Here is a 19,411-nt window from a genome sequence, read left to right on the forward strand (position 1 = left end):
CTAGTGCCCAGGGCTGAGTTCAGGGGTGCAGTGCTAGTGCCCAGGGCTGAGTTCAGGGGTGCAGTGCTGATGTCCAGGGCTGAGTCCAGGGCTGAGCTGAGCAACTTTTGTCTTATAGGGTGTCTCATTGTCCTTTGTTTTTGCAGATAGGGTCTCATCGTGCCACCTAGGCTGGCTTCTCCATTCTAACTCTCCAGCTTTTGCATCCCAAGTCCTGGAATTATGGGTGAAACCACACACAGCTTGTATCTAGTTGTTAGATCAACTCTCTTAAGTGTTATTCCTGTCAGGAATTCAAGGCCAGCCTGACCTTTATGAGATCCCACCTCCCCATCCCCCACATCAAAAAAAAATGTCAAAAGCTCAGCTGAACAGAGAGAAACTCAGCAGTGAGGGGCTGGAGAGATGACTCAGTGGTCAAGAGCACAGACTGCTCTTCTGGAGGACCTGGTTTGAGTCCTAGCACATGGGCTGGAGAGATGGCTCAGTGGTCAAGAGCACAGACTGCTCTTCTAGAGGACCTGGTTTGAGTCCTAGCACATGGGCTGGAGAGATGGCTCAGCCGTTAAAGGCTAGGCTCACAGCCAAAAATATGAGTCCTAGCACACACAACTGTTTGTAACTGCTTTTCTTCAGGGAACCAGAGCCCTCTTCTGGCCTCTGCTGGGACATCACACATATGTCACACAGACATATACACAGGCAAAACACCTAACCACATAAAATAAATGAATGATAGTAATAATAAAAGGATATGGCAGAGCCATGACTTGGACCCAGGTTCCTCTGATACCTCAGCATGACCTCCTGACTTTGTTAAAAGTCACATGGGAGCCAGGCAGTGATGGTGCACACCTTTAATCCCAGCAGTTGGGAGGCAGAGGCAGAGGCAGAGGCAGAGGCAGAGGCAGAGGCAGAGGCAGAGGCAGAGGCAGAGGCAGGCAGATTTCTGAGTTCAAGGATAGCCTGGTCTACAGAGTGAGTTCCAGGACAGCCAGGGCTACACAGAGAAACCCTATACCAAAATAATAATAATAATAATAATAATAATAATAATAATAATAATAATAATAATAATAATCCAATGTCGGGCTAGAGAGATGGCTCAGTGGGTAAGAGCACTGACTGCTCTTCCAAAGGTCCTAAGTTCGGATCCCAGCAACCACATGGTGGCTCACAACCACCCGTAATGAGATCTGACGCCCTCTTCTGGTGCGTCTGAAGACAGCTACAGTGTACTTAATTATAATAATAAATAAATCTTTAAAAAAAAATAATCCAATGTCATCAATTTCTGCTCAATATGTTCCAGGACAGAACTGAACCTCTCAGCCTGTCTGTCAAGATGCCTGCATCGCCTCCTTGGCCACTGCCCTTCTTTCAGCCACTGCCTAGGTCTGGGGAAGCTCATGGGTTTATGTTCTTGCTTGTTGTTGAGTGGATTTAAGGTGGGCAGGGAATTTGGGCTCAGTCAACTCATTTTAGAGAGTCTGTGCTCAGGGGTCCAGGGAGCGAATGGCTTGTGAGAGGGCGAGAATGAACTGATCACATGTCAGTCTGTCTGCACTGCCCGCACTGTCTGCACCTCCTGAGTTGTAGGAGATGAGAGGCCATAAAGAGAGGGGGGCCAGGGAGGGGACTCAGTTGGCAACAGAGCTGGCATAGCATGAGAGTGGCTGTGGGTTCTAGCCCCAGCATCAGGAGAACCAGAGGTGGTGGTGGTGAACACCCGCAACCCCAGCACCCCCGAAGTTGGGGCAGGAAGGTCGGGAGTTCAAGGTCGCCCTTAGCCACATCGTAAATATGAGGCCTGCCTGTGTTCTATGAGACCCTGCGTGTGTGCATGTGTGAATGAGTCTTCACATGTGCAGATGTGCTCACTGCTGCCCGGAATCTATAAGTGCCATCCAAGAGGGCTGACCCTTATCCTCTCTATGTACCCTGCTCCAGCTCCGGGAGCATCATCAGATTCAGCCAGCTGAGTGCCTGCGGCTGGCCAAGCCAGGAGTGAGAGCGCATCCTGGCCTTCTGCTTGCTGCAATGTGAACTTGAACGACGGCCCATAGACAGGTGTGCCAGCCTCCTCGCATCGGCTGGCTCTTCTGCAGCTGTCTGCACAGAACACGTCAAACAAAGCCTGCTTCTGTCAGCCCGACACCAAACTGCGGGTTCCCGTTACCTACACTATTCTGAAAAAAAAAAAAATTCACACGTACTTTTATTCCAGCCACAGCCTACAAACCCACCCATCTTGCCTGCCTAGTGGCAGAGCATTAATACCAAGGTAGATTTTGCCCACCCATCTTGCCTGCCTAGTGGCAGAGCATTAATACCAAAGTAGACTTTGCTGTCCCTCTCCCTGGGCAGCTGGCCGCAGTTCTCCCACCCTTGGCCTTGAGGGCTGGCCTCTTCCCGACTCAGTGTCCTTGTCTGTACGAGGCCACTTCCTGTGTGGATCTTAGCAATTTCTTGGAAGTATTTGGTGGCTGCAGCCCACAGAAGGCATAGAACCAGCATCAGACAGGCAGAGGGCGGGTGCTATCCAGCATCCTGCAACATACAACGTGACCCCTAGAAACAGAGCATTATCCAGGCTAGACTTGTGAAACTCTGGGGCAGGCACTTGGTAGCCCCTTATAAGTTCTAGAGCCGGGACCTGTGTTACCTTTACCACAGGCCGGGCCGGGCACACAGAGCTTGGATGGTGGTACAGGCACAGGTCTTAAGCTGATTCCTGTTGGCACCTGCTCGCATCTCTGATTCCAACAGGAGTGGATCTTGGGTGGGGGCTCTGTTCCTTTAAGAGCTGGGAGATTCTGTTTCCTCTGAGACTCCTGCTGGCTCTTGCTCCTATTTCTAACCCCAGACAACTCTGGGCAGACCGTATCGTGGATAGTCTGTGACAAGAAATGAGTTATAGACCTAGCTATCCTACGCCCGCAGAGTGAATGATCCTTGACAGTAGTGACTTATAGACCTGGCTATTGGCAACCCTGTGGTTTGTTACTTCAAGGCCGTATCCCAGTGCATCCAGAGAAAGGCCATCCGAGACACAGTCCCGGATCTTAGGGAAGAATGAGGGGTAGCCACTTGATGTGTGTGTGTGTGTGTGTGTGTGTGTGTGTATGTCTATGTGTGTGTATGTGTGTGTATGTATGTGTATGTGTGTGTGTATATGTGTCTGTGTGTGTGTATGTCTGTGTGTGTGTGTGTGTGTGTGTATGTATATATGTGTGTGTATGTGTATATCTGTGTGTGTATGTGTATGTGTGTATGTATGTGTATGTGTGTGTGTATGTGTATGTCTGTGTGTGTGTATGTCTGTGTGTGTATGTGTATGTATGTCCGTGTGTATGTGTATGTATGTATGTATGTATGTCTGCGTGTGTATGTGTATGTGTGTGCATGTGTGTATGTATGTGTGTGTGCGTGTGTGTGTGTGTGTGTCTGCTGCCATGGTGGGGGGAGGGGGAGAGCCCAAGTTATCAGCCCTTCCTTGTGGGCCCTCACTGTATGTCCAGGAGCATGTGTGTCCAGGCAGCTCAGGGACTCCCCTAATCTCACCAACAAGCTTTGTTTCTTTTAGACCACCAAAGCCCTCAGAGTCAGGCCACTCTTCCCGGGGAGCCTCCATGTTAGTTAAGCCCTCTGTGCCGTAGTTCTCTACCCTGGTAGGCTGGCCATCTCTGCAAGACTGAGGTAGAAGTCGGGCTGATACCTCAGCATGACCTCCTGACTTTGTTAAAAGTCACATGGTAGCCAGGCAGTGATGGTGCACGCCTTTAATCCCAGCACTTGGGAGGCAGAGGCAGGCAGATTTCTGAATTCGAGGCCAGCCTGGTCTACAGAGTGAGTTCTAGGACAGCCAGGGCTATACAGAGAAACCCTGTCTTGAAAAAACCAAAAAACCAACCAACCAAATAAACAAAAAGACTGAGGTAGTATCCCCTGAAGGCCCCTCAGGCGTGGCACACGCGCCCTTAACTCACTACTTCTGTTTCTCCCCAGCTGGTTTGTTTATAAGCTGGTTGGGGACTTGGGTTCCATTCTTAGTGGTTTTATTCTTTGGTTGTGTGGGCTTATACAAGCAAGCCACTTTCCCTCTTTGGGCCTCCAGTGCTTTATCTGTAGAATGGGGTGGAAGTAACCGAGCAGTTGCCCATGATGGTCACTAAGTCCATCTGTCATTAGATTCTTATCCCGGTAATCTATTGCTAACTCCTTCGAGCTTCATGTGAGCCTTAGGCTGTGTGTACAGACCCTAGCATGGATGGCTAAGTCACCACACAGGTCCTGGTCCTGGGTCGGGCCCAGAAAAGTCCCTGCTTTCCTGAGATTTGAGCCTCACTAGGAGAGAGCAGGACTCCAGGCTCCAGACTCAGAGGCAGAAGCCAGGCTGAGGGGATCTGTACCCACATTCTCTTCCCATGAGGAAGTCCCAGGAGTGTCCTCAGTGTGCCAGGCAGGAGGGGACGTGAGAGGGATGCAGGGTTGCCTGGATCAGGTCTTCAGCTACTCCAGCCCGGGGACAGTTTCCATAGTTGATGGCACCTCCCTGCCCTTTCTCTGTCCTTCCAATATGGAGGACAAGGCATCAAGTGTCCAAATAGCACAGGTCTCAGCAGAGAAAGGAGAGGCTGCACCCACAGTCACTCAGCCCACTGTGGTCAGCAGACACAAGGATCCTTGGCAAATATGTAGGGCATTTGGGGCTCACCGGTTCCTTCTCCAATGTTATCTCTAATAACCGTTGTCCCTAAAAGTTGGAGAGAAGCAACAACTAGAATACCACCAAGCCATGAGCAAGTTCCTTGTGCTGTACCCTCAAATGGCTCATAGAGGTGTGAGGTGACAGAGAGAACCCCTACTCTTTCTCCCTCTCTTTCTCCTTCCCTCCCTCCCTCCTTCCCTCCCTCCCTCCCTCCCTCCCTCCCTTCCTTCCTCCCTCTCTTCTTTCTCCCTTTCTTTCTTTTATTTGAGACAGGTTTCACTGTGTAGCCCTTGTTGTCCTGGAACTAACTTTTTAGACCAGGCTGGCCTTGAACTCACAGAGATCCGAGGCTGTCTCTGCCTCCGGAATGCTGGAATTAAAGGCATGCACCACCACCACCACCATTCGTTATGATTCAATACAGCATTATAACCACAACCTCACACCACCGTCAGTTACCTGCATCGGGCCCACACAAGACCAGTCCTAACAACCAGTCAAGAAGTGGACGGGACTCATGAGGCCCCAACCTTTACCTCTGAACCACTGGTTACTGATAGGTCCTGGGGGGGGGGGGACCACGGTCTTCAGTTGTGTGCCCAATGCTGAGTCCAGCAAGCTCCAAGGAACAGCTTCAAGACCACGGCCACACAGACAGCCTAGTTTAATCTCAGTGGGTCATGAAACAAAATACATAATTACGAACTATTTATTACAAGAGAGATTTGTGGAGTGGGCGGAGGATGAGAGAGAGATGGAAGACGGGAGTAGTCAGGATTTAAAGCGAGCAGATGTGGAAATGTTAACATACAATAGTTAAAAATAATTAAAAACAATCATTGAATTGTACAGGGAAGTGGGTAAATTATGATATGGAAAGCAAGTATCAATAAAGATAAGATAAGGAGTCATTTTATGCCAAGGATGTCCTGTTGGTTTTAGTCCCCATGACCTCAGGAGTGTAACAGACAGGGTCTCGTCATGGGATACAAACTCAGGATCTTCCTGCCTCGGCCTCCTGGGGGTGGTGGTCACAGATGGCTGTGAGCCCAGCTGCTAGCTAAGGGGTTGCCACTTGCAAATGGAGCTCTGGATCCTCTGTCTCTTCAACTCATTCCTGAACCCATCACTGATCCCATCAGTGGGAAAGGGAGGTTGAGGCAAAGACACCTGATTCAGCCAAGGAACACGGGACTCATCTCCTTCATGGTGTCCCCAGCTTTGACTCCGAGGGAATGAATCGGAGCCTCATGGCCCTCAGCTTTGGGCACCCACTCTGCCTGGCACCGACTCAGGAGCTGGGGGATACCAGTGACCCTGTCTGAGAAAAACAACCAAAGGACTTGCTTCCCTCCTGGGACACGCCTTAGGTCACAGGGACTAAAGGCAATGGGGTGTCCTGGGCAGAAAATAACTCCTTATCCTATTTTTATTGGTGCTTGCTTTGGAATACCATAATGCCTTTTAAATTATCATTTGTTAACATTTGACGTATGCTCTCCTGGTGGATCTGGGATGTGGTCTCAGGCCGTGGGGCTCCCTAAGAAGGGCTCAAGGACACAAGAAGGGGCTCCTTTTATGGTCCTTCCGCTTCCTGGGTTTTAAGGCGGGGTACAGGGGGATTACATCGGGGAGTTTTAATTGGAAGGGTCACTGGAGCGAATCCGATTAAGGGATTGGGAGCAGCCCGAGGAGCTGTGCCCTCCCTGCTTGCTGCAAGGGCTGGGGGAATGCTGGAGTGGCAGGGGATGCTGGCGGGCACCTGGGCCTGGGCAAGAGAAGTCCTCCCAAGAGGACAGGGGTGTAGGACACAGCTCAGGGACACCCATCTAGCCAGAGCCCTCAGGCATTCATTTTCCTTAGTTGCCCATGTTTCAAATTGGGAGTTTTTGTTTATTGGTTGGTTTGTTTGAGACAGGATCTCACTGTATAGCCTTGGCTGGCCTGAAACTTATTACATAGATCAGGCTGGCCTTGAACTTGAGCTTCTCCCAAGTGTTGAGATTACAGGAATGCACCACCACATCTGGTTAAAATGGGAAGATGTCACATAAAAATCCAGATGTTTGGATTCCTTCAACAAACCAGAGGCACTCCACCAACCTGTACTTCCAGTCAAGGCCGCTAGGTGGTGCTAAGGAGCAACAACCGCTTCCCAGGCAGACTCCCAGTGCCTCAGGACCTTTGCACCTCGCCATAGGCCGCCATAGCTATGTGCTCCTGCCGTTCTGGGCATACCTGGTACTACCTGGTACTATGACGATGAGATAGCTATTAACTGATCTGCTACCATGTGTAAAGAATGTTCTAGAGATATGCATGGAATTACAGAGGCAGAAGCGGAGGGATGGTGGGAAGTCCTACCAACCCACCTTAATTTGCCCCATATTCACATCCGGCCAATTCCTGTTCACAAACATCACCAGATTTGCCCTTTCCTACCCACCGTACAGCCACCGCCCTGTCCCGAGCATCATCGGATCCCACTGGTACCACTGGTCCCTCCTTCCTCCTCCAAGTCGCTGTAAAGACCACACAACCCAGTGTTTATTCCCTCCTTCCGTGGCTGGGTGTGGACCATAGAGACTGCATTTCCCAGCTTCCCTTGCTGCGTAGATGAGGTCCTGTGATCAGGTCTGGGCAGTAAAAGGCACCTGGAATTGATGCAGGCCCCCTCTCCTTTTTCAGGCCCGCTGACTGAGAGACAAACAGGGAGAGCAACTATTTCTGGATGGATGGGTTAACCCCAGCACTAGACTGACCTTTTACAGAGAGGCCTGGCAGCTCTTGGTCTGTGTGGTTTGCATCTCCAGCCATAGGAGCTTGGTGTGCAGGCCCGGCGGCATCCGTCCCAGCCTCTCTTCTTTCACTGCAGGCCTTTCTATCCCCGCCATAGTCCTTATGGTTCTTCCTGCCTCAATGCCTTTGCCCACACTGTCCCTCATGCCTGGAACATTTCCCCGCTCCATTCTGCTAACTGACTGCTTCTCACTCAGCTGGAGGTCACCTCCTCAGGGGAGCCACCCCCAACTGTCCCCAGAGGCACAGGCTCCCCATCTCTCAGAAATGTCCACAGGGTATTTTGAGCAGCAATGTTTTCCATAGATACTTTCCAGCTTGTGGGCATGGGCTAAGTCTCAGATCTGAGAGGCCCCTCAGGGGCCATGGGAGACCTCAGCTAAGCTGCACTGAAAGATGGGTACTGTGGCACATGCCAGCCACCCCGGCACTCAGTCTAATGTAGATCCAGAATTGATAGTTGTAGGGCAGCCTGGGCTACACAAGAGCCTGTCTCAATGAATGAATGAATGAATGAATGAATGAATGAATGAATGGCCTGTATGTATCTCAGTGGGTTGAGCACTGGTCTAGCATGCACAGAGCCCTGGGCTCCATCGGAGCATGAACCAAGTATGGGTCATCGTTAACTGCAGAGGGAGTTGCAGCGCAGCCTAGGCTACATGAGGAATATAGGAGAGGCCTGGAGATACAGCTCAGTGGTGGAATGCCTGGCTAGCCTATCTGAAGCCCTCAGTTCAATTCCCAGGGCTTCATGACAATCGAACAAACAAAAGCCTAGCATCGGGCCAGCAAGACAGTTCACTGAGGAAAGGCGCTGGCTGTAAAACCTGGCGATCTGAGTTCGATTCCAGTGCCCACCTGTGGAAGGAGAAGCGTCCCACAAGTTGTCCTCTGATCTCCACCTGCACACTGTGGTGAGCACACGTATGTGCTCACTGAGACCAGACACATGCACATGGACACTTGGCACACACGCATGCACATTGTAGTCTGCACACATGTACACTGGTATGCACCCTGGCACACACACACATGCGCGTGCGCACACACACACACACACACACACACACGCATGTTGTGATAGGCATTTTCCTTGTGGAGATCAGGGGCTGGGGGCTGTCTCCCTCCTGTCTCCTGAGCAACCTTGTGAAGGGGAAGCCGAGGGCAGCCCTAGTCCACATGGACGTCCCTAAGGAAAGGGAAAGTCTGGGACAATGCCCTTCTGGCTGGGTGACCACCAGTCCCTAGACCTGCTGAGGAAGCAAGGGGGTCAGACTGTCAGTCAGGATTGACAAATGGCGCGGGCTGTCCCTGCTGTAGAACAGCACTGGGAATATAATTAAGAGGTGTGTGGCTGGCCAGGTAGGAACCTGTCCACAGGTTCTAAGCCTCTAATTGGTGCCTCTGTCCCCTGGTATGGCGGGATGTGGATGTGGAAATGGTCTCTGAGCATCCAACCATGGTGGCTCACAGCTGAAAGCATGCCCTGTGGGTCAGGAGAGATGCTGGGTGGGGGAACCACACAGCCAATGGCCAAAACTACAAGGCCTTCCAGACGGCCATCTTCACAGCCATGTTTGCTGGCAGACATTTGCTGTCCATGAACTGTGTCAGCCTACGTTTCTGCCTCTCAGCTGGGGCGTCTGAATGCCACTGACATGTCGCTCACAGTAGGCTAAATGTAGGGACCACAGGCTGCCTGTCTGCCTTGCCACTGGGATGTCACTCAGGGACTGAGGGCTGCAGTTCTCAAATTCCTCTGTGCGCAGACGCTGCTGGGGACCTCAGGGAGCTGGGAATGGGGGCCTACTGGCCGAGCCTCGAGCCTCGACAGGGCGGAACCCGGCTTAGTTCCGAGTGAGTGCCAGAGGACAGAGGGGCTGGAAGAGGGGCCTTCTGCGGGAGCCTTGGGCGTGTCTCTGTAGGATGAAGGCTTCCCTCCACAGCGGTCCCTCATGAAGGAGACAGTCCTTGCTTGTCCAAACTGTTTTATTCATGGCAGATGAGGATGGGTAGGATTTAGTCAGGGTGAACCAGCGATTAAATCCTTTTTGCAGGAAGGGAAGCCCATTGGTTAAACACTCGGGGCCTACCTAGCTACCTCATTAGCACAGAGAACTCTGGGTTTTCATGCTTTGTGACCAGTTCACCTGGAGTATTGTGGTCATGTGCTCCAGGACAGGAACATGGTCAGAGGCCAGTTCTTACCCATGCCGTTTTCAATTATGAGATTTACCAGAGTTCTGAACTTGCTACAGCCTTACGAGTTCTTCCGTCTGGTGGCACAGTTCACTGCCCTGCAAACATGGCGGACGCATTGGCTGGTGAGACGTTTCCTCACCTTCCTGTCTGGTCTCACAGGAGAGTTGCCTTCTAACCCCAACTGGCATCCTCAGGCAAGTATCTGAACGTCTCTGGCCCCACTCACGCAACAGCCACTGAGAGTCGGTGGGCTCCAGCACCGTTCCCTTCCCTGGTGACTCAGAGATCCCGTGGCTCTCTCACTCCAGGGCACAGCCTCCATCTAGGCCGCAGCAGAGGAAGTGATAGCAGAGTGTTTTGTCCAGTCTGGCTTTGAGTTTATGATCCTCCTGCCTCAGCTTCTGGCTGGAAGGACAGACCTGAGCTCTGCCTGATCCCTGTATTTCTTCAGGCATTTAAAGCGAGAAGGTAGAATGAATGAAAACCATTTCAGAATTGCTGGGGATCAAATGCGGGGCCTTGTGCATAGACTCAGTGATGCCTGGAAAAGACCGGTGACCTCTGTCCTGCAGGAGGCCAGCAGCAAATGTGTTGGTCAAGATCTTGTACCGGAGAGATGGCTCAGGGGTTAAGAGCACTGACTGCTCCTCCAGTGGTCCTGAGTTCAATTCCCAGCAACCACATGGTGGCTCACAACCATCTGTAATGGGATCCAATGCCCTTTTCTGGTGTGCTTAAAAGAGTGACAGTGTACTCACATACATAAAAGAATAATAAATAAAAGATCTTGGGCTGCGGTGTGGCTCAGTTGGTGGAGCTTGCCTGGCCTGCATGACTATTAACTCAAATCCTGGTTCCGGTGTTTACAACGACCTTGTCAGCCTCTCACTCACTCACTTTCCCATTCATTCATTCATTCATTCATTCACTCACTCAGTCACTTCCTTATTCATTCATTCTCCCATTTGCTTGCTCACTCACTCATTGACATGCCAGGTCTTGCCCTAGAGACCCAACAGTAAACAGTTCAGGAAGAAACCTGAGTGTGTGTGTGAGAGAGCCCGACAGCCTTGCAGAGAAGTGGGTATACTGGCTGCTAGGGGCTGGGAGGTAAGGGGCAGATACAAGAGGCCCCTCTACACCATGTGCAGCTCAGGCTGGACGGCCACTCACGGCCGAAGTGCAGTACAAGAAGACACCCTAGAAAGTGCCGCCATTTTTATCCTCTGAGAGACGCTGGCAGTGCTCAGCTGTGCCCACAAGACACCGAGCCTGGAGGGGCTGCATTACTGGATCGGGGAAAGGTGAAGAAGCTGCCGAGAGCCCCGGCTGTAGCACTCTGAGCTTGGGCCTTTGCTCCCAGAGCCCTCTCCCTGCCTCCTCTGTTCCCTCGTTCACTGCATCTCAGTGATGAGCTCCTTGTGGGCCCAGGGCCACCCGAGGAGAGCCACATGCTGTGGACAGCGAGTGCCCATGTGCTATTCCTTCACACAAACAGAACACTGATTTTCAGCTGCCTAACACAGATAACTCAGCTTAAAGATTACGTTTCCCAGCTTTCCTTGCTTCTAGATAGGTACACATAGGTTTGGCCAATAACCCAGGAGTGGAAGTGTGGCGTGGGGTTCCGGAAATCCCTTTAAAGCAGACAAGATGGCTTCCTCTTTCTAGATTTTTCTTCATCCTGATGCCAGGGATGGTGATGTGACGGCTGGAGCTATCGCAGCTGCAGAGTGCCATCATGCTGAACTTACACTCTCTAGGCAAGGACAAAAGAAGATGATCTGGGGGCTGCGACGAGCTTATAAAGCCACCACGCCAGCCCTTGACTGTTTACATCTAGATGAATTCGAGGAAACCCTTCTCTCTAGAATTTAGAGAAGAAACATCTGGAGTCTAGATGTCTCTTGGAAGAACCAACACAGCGATGGTTAGCCCAGCAATCCTTAAGTGGAGACTGGCGTGCTCTGTGCACGTAGGACTGTGCACCGAGCTGACGGTCGGTCCCACTGAGGCAGTAGGCACCCAATTGCTCAGAGACCTCAGGCAAAAAAAAAAAAAAAAAAAGAACTCGGAGCTCAGTGCTTTGAGCTCTCCTCTAGTCTACAGGACGGGGCAGCATCTTCTCTTTCATCTGGGCCTCCCTTCCTTCTCCCGCCCCGGCCGGCTTCACATTTTCCTGTTGTGGTTTCAGCAACACCTTGTTGGCTGCCCCCGAGTGTCCGGGAGTTGTTTTCTTTGCCATTAACACTCTGGACGGGAGGAAACGACTTATCCTCAGGAAAGTCTGAAGTGGTTTTTCCAGATGGAATCAAGCCGCCATTGTGATTCTTACAAGAGCAGAGTAGGGTCAGCACACGGTTGAGAGTCCTGCCGTGGCTTCCTGTTGCTCTCAAATGCATTCTCAACTCTCAGAGGCTCACGTGGCCCTGCCTGCACTGACTGGCCTGGCTGGCCTCTCAGACCATCTATCCCCTGCCTCCCTTACCCACAGTGTCACCTCCTCTGGTCATACCAGCCATCCGTCTGCCCCTCCACACGTCAAGCTAGCACACACAGATAACCGTAAATAAACACAATGGCGGGTGCTTGGGCTCGCACAGCCTGTGAAGCCGCTCTGAGGAGCTGCGTTGTGGTAGCATGTGCAAAGGTCCTGAGGTCAGGCCTAAGAGAAAGACTGAGGACAGAACTGGGCCTGGAGCAAGGGTGGGAGGTGAGGGCTTCAATCAGAGACGAGAGAAATGAGGCAGGCCTTGCAGACCCGATGACCTGGGACCCACGGGGGCTCCTTGTCAAGCCAGCAGGGAGTCCTGTGGCCTAGGAGCTTTAGGATATAACACCCCCTCCCACTTCCCACATTCAAAGACAACTTATAGGAAGGCTGGGGCAGAAGCAGCAATCCGAGCGAGTGAGGAAGCCATGGAGGTGGTGGCTGCTGGAACTCAGAAGCCAAGGTGAGCGCTGGGGCCAAGCACATTGCTGATGGGGCAGATCTCTGGGAGGGAAGAGCCAATCACGGTGTCACCAGGAGAGTGGCCGCATCGGCTGTGGCTGCTGGCTGAGACCCGGAAGGCAATAAGCGGCCGTGGAGGGTTTTGAGCAGAAGTGAAGTTACTCAGTCACATGGCAAACGTTTATGGGGAATGCAGCCCATCTCTCTCACAGGCAGCTAAGCTCCTCCCAAGCCGCCATAAGTCACAGGGCACACACCTGGCCATCACCAGAGTGAGCACAGGGACCTGGGCTGCTCCCAGAGGCCTCTCTGCTGGGCTGCGTTACTCACAGAGGGTCATTTGAGCCGCATTCCTACCTTCCCCTCTACAAGCTTCATGAAAGGTGGGTGTCTCTCTGTCATGTCTTTGTTCCCACGCAGCCTACACACAGTAGGTACTTAGTAACTATTGAGCAACCAACCTTTCAAAATAAGGAAGTGAAGGATTCACCACAGGGTGAAGAATCAAGAGAGACCTGTGTCCTGTACACAGCAGGTATCTAGTAAATGCAGGCAAAGAAGACGGAGCTTATAGCCCAGGGTAGAGTGTCTTAAGAGTGTAGAGGCTATCCCAGAAAAAGGAAGAGCTTGGAGTTGGAATGTGACCTGTCACACACGCTCTGGTCCCTCTTGGACGTGGTGTCCGCATTAATCCCATGAAGCATCGCAAGCTTTGGAAGCACCTGACGGGGCAGACTGCAGAGCTTGATTGAGGACCTGCGGCACACAAGGGCCTGCTCCCCGAGGCCACCCACAGCCGAGACCCTCTCTACCACATGGGCATGTACCTCTGCCCCAGAAGCCTCCCTGCTGGGTGTCAAGCTGCACACAGTTTCAGGGAAGGTGTCAGGTCATTCATTCATTCATTCATTTATGTATTCATAAATGAATATTCAGCAAATAATTGTGGGACCCACATCATGCTTCAGGTGCCATCCCATAGCTGGAGGAGGCAACAGCAAGCAGACAATCAGACCCTGTCTTCATGTGTGTGCACGTGTGTGCATGTGTGTGCTCCTGTGTGCCTGTGCCCTTGTATGTGCATGTGTGCATGTGTGTGTGCGTGTTATTTCTGTGTAATATTTGGGGCAGGAGAGGCAGACACTCCTCACGGGAGCAGGCCACTCACGCATCACTTCAGAGCTACAAAGGCAAGGACATGAGTGGCTAGGGTGACCAGGTGCCAGAGCTGATGGCCCTGATGACCAGGGGCTTCTCTGGAGAGTTGTGACGGACTGGGTGCCCTCCGACCCGGAGGGTTCACATGATGGAGATGTGGCTCGCAATGTGGCAGTACTGGGATGATGTTACCTTTAAAAGGGAGGGAAGCTGGGCAAGGGTGGTGCACGCCTTTATTTAATCCCAGCACTTGGGAGACACAGGCAGGCGGATTTCTGAGTTCAAGGCCAGCCTGGTCTACAGAGTGAGTTCCAGGACAGCCAGGGCTACACAGAGAAACCCTGTCTTGAAAAAAAAAAAAAAAAAAAAGGAAGGGAATGTGGTGCTGGAGTCTTAGGTCTTGGGACTCTTAGGACTCTTAAATTAATGTGGTTGAGAAGATCGTATGTCTGAGGCTGGCCCTGTGGTTCCTCCCCAGCCTCAAAACCCTTCTTCTAGCCCTCTGCTGGCCATGTGATCTCTCCTCGCAGACACCAGTCACTGATGTCACCTGCCAGGAAGCCGTGCAGCCAAGAGGCCCTCACCAGAACCTGCTCTATGCTGTTCCGACTTCCAACCTGTGACACAGAGAGCTAAATAAAGCTCCTTGCCCCAGGGATTCTGTTACAGTCATGAAAGCTGGCTAATAGCATAACAGCTGTCTGAATGAAGCTCACAGAGCTGTCTGCAGCCCGGGAGAGGAACGTCCAGGCAGAGGAAGGCTTTGTGTCACCAATCCCCAGTCACATGAGTCGGTGCTCTGACTTGCATTCTGTAGACAGGAGAGATAATGATGTTTACTGTGCACCCACTCACTGTGGGCCATGCTCCGTTCCGAGCATTTCACACACAACAAACGACGTCACGTCACGTTCTGGGTGCTGGGAAGGTAGCTCAGCAGCTCCAGTTTCAGGAGCTGCCCTCTCCTGCCCTCCCTGCCTCACTGGCCTTTCTTTCTAGCAATTTCTTACTGGTCCTTCAAGCTCTGAGGCCCCACCTTAGTTGCTGTGGACGAAATGAGCCCCCAGCTCCTTTGGGAGAGAGCGCATCTGTATCAGTGGGTTGGTTCCTATTTCCTGTCCCCAGCCTCAGGACCCCCAATCTCATCTGGACACACAAGATCCAGCCCTGGCTTCAGCAGAACTCTCATGAGCAACGTCATTCCCCAGCCTCTGTCTTCAGGGGGCGAAGCTGAGTTGTCCAGGCTACAGAGAAGGTAGACATCCCTGTCTTTAGAATGACCTCAGATTTCTGTGTGCAAGACTCCCATGTGGGCGACACTTTCTTTAGCACTTCTGCAGGCTGATGCTGGCAGTCGGCCGAGGGGAAGGACCACAGGGTCAGGCCTGGAGCTGGAGTCCGAGTACACACGTCCTGTTCTACTATGGCCTTCTTGGCCCTGCTCTGATGTTTGTAGGCAACAGAGAGTTAGGCTAGCCCCTGGTTCTCTACTCAGCTGGGCACTGGGCTCCCTGAAACCTCCTTCCGGGGCGCACCAGTACATTCTGGCTCTTACCCACTAACCAGGTGCCCCCAGAACTGAGCCAATGGTGCTTGTGGGGCTAGGGCTGGGGCCAGAGTGCCTACTACACAGGGATGAGACCCTGGGTTCCATCCCTAGCCTGACCTCCCTTGCAAGGGTGGGGGCCCCAGAGTCTTCAAGTTCTCTTGCTCTGGACAGGCCACACCCAGGGAGTTTCCTGTCCTATTCCTTTTCAGAGGCCAAGGAGTAGGACTGTCCACCCCCCTACACACACGTACTTCCTCCAGAGGGCCTAACCTCTCTGCTCTGCAGGGGTCAAATGGGAAGAGCACAGGGCTGGGCCAGGCTGGGTGTGAAACACCAGGAAGGGTGGGCTGCCCTCAGCAGCTCCAGGAGGGTCAGAAGGAATCCACAGGGTGCCCTGATTCCCCTGCGTCTCAATAGACGCCAACGAAGAGGGCTATTATAAATATATATAAGTATACCCACATGTGTGGTGTGTGCATGTGTGTGTGTGTGTGTGTGCGTGTGTGTGTGTGTGTGTGTGTGTGTGTGTGTGCGCACACGCGCGCTCACAAGAGTCCTCCAATAAATTAAGTTATGTGAATGAATGAAGCCAGCCCAGGTGGAGCACACTATGGACCCTGGCCCTGAGGAGGCTGAGGCAGGAAGATTTTAAGTTAGAGGTCAGTTTGAGCAACTGGAATTTAGCTCAAGTCCACACATTTACGGGTGACGTCTCTCTCCTCTCACAAAACATTTCAGTTGCTAGCTGGGTGTCCCTCCCTCCCCTTCCCTAAATTATTACAAGCAAGCTCAGTTCCCACAGGAGCTCGTTGTTTCGGAAAATATGGCAATAATGACAGCAGCAGCCACCACAGAAGGAGGCAGGCAGGCGAAGGTGCCCCAGGATGGCAGAAGATACTAAAGTCACTCCTGGAGGTAGTAGGGAGGAAAACACAGGGCTCAGAGAGGTTAATCAACTTGTCCAAGGTCACACAGATAAGTGTGACAAATTGGCTTTGTGCCCAGGCTGTGTGACTCAAAAGACTAGGATCTAGGCCGGTGATGGCGGCCCTGTCCCTTGGGAGGGAAGGTGTTTCTGATTGCTAAGCCATTGTCATTGAGGGAGAGGGCAATCACAGTGGCTTTCAGTGGTGCGAACGAGGAATAAGGTCAAGTACACAAGTAGCCCCGAGTCCTGAAGTCACATCCTCACCCTTGTGACAAGATCTCTCTTCCATAACTGAGTGCTGGCTGAAGCCCAGTGAGGTGGGCATCAATAGGGATGCCGCAGATCAAAGAGAGGAGCGGTTGTGACAAGCTGGCAAATGGCAGCTGGGCTGGAAGTCTGTGGAGTGAGAAGTTAAGAGTACACGTTTTGAAGGGAAGTCCGGAACCTCAGGTTATGACAGGGCTGTGCTCTGAGAAGCTGAAACATTGGCAGTCAAAACCCCATTGACAAAGGACTGGGGGCCTCGGCATGTGCCTTTAATCCTGGCACTCGGGGGTGGGGTGCAGAGGCAGAGGCAGGAGGATCTCTGAGTTTAAAGGCAGCCTGGTCTGTAGAGTGAGTTCCAGGACAGCCAGGGCTACACAGAGAAACCCTGTCTTGAAAAACAAACAACAAACAGAAACAAAAAACAACAAAATAAATCCCCTCTCCGTATAACTAGTACAACTACCAAACTTCCCCGCAGAGCCCAGCAGCTTCCCAAAACACCTGTGGAGACCTTGGCATCCTGCCAGGGCTTCCTCTTCCTTTTGCTCCACCCCCTACCCCATCCCCACCCCTTCCTTCCTTTCGTTCAACAACCCAGAGCCTTGCACACACCAGACAAGCACTCAACAACTGACATGTATCTCTGGTCCCTAAAACAAGGGTTTTTAAAAAATGGTCTTACTAAATTACTCAGGCTGGCCTTTAACTGTTTCCCTCCTGTCTCCAACTTCTGAACAGCTGGGATCACAGGCCTCTGTCCCCAAGACAGTCCAGCCTGAATCATTGGATCTTCAGGCCACACCACACCTCAGAAGCTTAGAGAAAAAACCAAACCAACCAATCAACCCACCAACCAACCAAAGAAACCCCCAAGATTCAAAGTTCTCAGTACAGTGTTGTATTGGCTGGTTTTGTGTCAGCTTGACACAGGCTGGAGTTATCACAGAGAAAGGAGCTTCAGGTGAGGAAATGCCTCCATGAGATCAAGAGGGGAGGACCTCTTGTGAGTGGTGTAATCCCTGGGGTGGTAGTCTTGGGTTCTATAAGAAAGCAAGCTGAGCAAGGCAGAGGGAGCAAGCTGGGAAGTAACATCCCTCCATGGCCTCTGCATCAGCTCCTGCTTCCTGACCTGCCTGAGTTCCTGTCCTGACTTCCTTTGGTGATGAACAGCCATGTGGAAGCGTAAGCTGAATAAACCCTTTCCTCCCCAACTTGCTTCTTGGCCATGATGTTTGTGCAGGAATAGAAACCCTGACTAAGACAAGTGTCCACCAAAGTCATCATGGTCACCCATCATCAACCATTATGCAGATTCAAAATGTCTTATGTCAAACCATTCCCACACAGGGAATGCTGGAAATATTTTAAAGCAGATTTCTTTGTTTTGTAGAAAAGGTCTCAGTAGCTCAGGTTGAAGTAAATCTTTCAAATCTCCTGGTTCAGTCTACCAAGTTTTGGGATTTCAGGCATGTGCCATGGTGCTTGGTATACATTTTTTAAAGGTTCTAGTTAAACGTCCCAGTTGCTAGAGTGCTGGGCTAGTATGCAGGAAGGCCTGCCCTCAGGTCGAAGCATCACATGTGCTGGCATGGCAGCCTATGGCTGCAATCCCAATACCTGGGAGGTGGTGGCAAGAGGTCCAGCCTTGGATACATAGCACACTCCAGGGCAGTCTGTGCTACGTGAGATCCTGTCTTTACAAGACTTAATACAAAATACAAGATGTTTGGATCGATAGTACAAGGCTCAGCTAGCTAGCGTGTGAGAGGCCTTTCCATCTATACACACACATCACAGACGCATGCACAGACATGCCATTAAAACAATCTATAATGAATAAAATACCCTAATTAAAAAAGAGTCTGAGGAAAGTGGTAAATGAACCCTGATCTTGTGCCCAGGGCAAGTTCCTCAGTCTCAGTGTCCCTCAGTGTCAGTGTCCCTCAGTGTCAGTGTCCCACAGTGTCAGTGTCCCTCAGTGTCCCTCAGTGTCATTGTCCCTCAGTGTCCCTCAGTGTCCCTCAGTGTCAGTGTCCCTCAGTGTCAGTGTCCCTCAGTGTCAGTGTCCCTCAGTGTCAGTGTCCCTCAGTGTCCCTCAGTGTCCCTCAGTCTCAGTGTCCCTCAGTCTCCCTGAGAGCAGCAGGCCCCCTTTCTGTAACCTCCAGCCTGGTGAGACACGGAGAGCCCAGTCTCCTGTCTCCATTGCGGATCTTGGAAAGCATGGTGAAATACAGGCTACCGCCAACACTGAGGGTCTGTAACACAGGAGGCAGACAGGCCTGTCATCAGTGTTGGGCGGCTGGGCGGCTGGCGGGTGCTAAGCTCCACACTCCAGCTTCAAATAAGCGCTGGAGTTCCCAGCATGCTGGCTTCTACTGTTTGCTTCTCAGAAGCCTCTTTTGGGAACTGTTTCACAAAAAGTGGCACAGACAGCTATTTCTGCCCCAAGGCAGAGAAAATGAGTTTGTGGCAGGGTGCCAGGGTACCCCGCCCCTCACTGCGTGAGGCCTTAGGTAAGTCAGGACCCTTTCTGGGCCTGCTTTCATCTATCTGTCAGTGGCAGAGACGGTTAAGAATCTCACATAGTCATCGGTTTGCCTCCATAAACAGTACAAGGACAAAATTTGAGTCTCAGCTCTCTCTCTCTCTCTCTCTCTCTCTCTCTCTCTCTCTCTCTCTGTGTGTGTGTGTGTGTGTGTGTGCCCTGTGAGGCCAGAAATAGGCTTTGGCCGGGCGGTGGTGGCGCAAGTCTTTAATCCCAGCATTTGGGAGCCAGAGGCAGGCGGTTTTCTGAGTTTGAGGCCAGCCTGGTCTACAGAGTGAGTTCCAGGACAGCCAGGG

At 51.8% G+C, this 19,411-nt stretch overlaps 1 protein-coding gene across 1 annotated transcript in view; it reads right to left on the bottom strand.

The window, feature by feature from the left end:
- Kcnb1 (potassium voltage-gated channel subfamily B member 1) overlaps nucleotides 1-19,411 on the bottom strand; it is an 87,508-nt gene that overhangs the window by 3,403 nt on the left and 64,694 nt on the right. The window lies entirely within an intron of this gene.

This window comes from Mastomys coucha, unplaced genomic scaffold (genome assembly GCF_008632895.1).
Source record: "Mastomys coucha isolate ucsf_1 unplaced genomic scaffold, UCSF_Mcou_1 pScaffold15, whole genome shotgun sequence".
NCBI classification, from domain to species: Eukaryota; Metazoa; Chordata; class Mammalia; order Rodentia; family Muridae; genus Mastomys; species Mastomys coucha.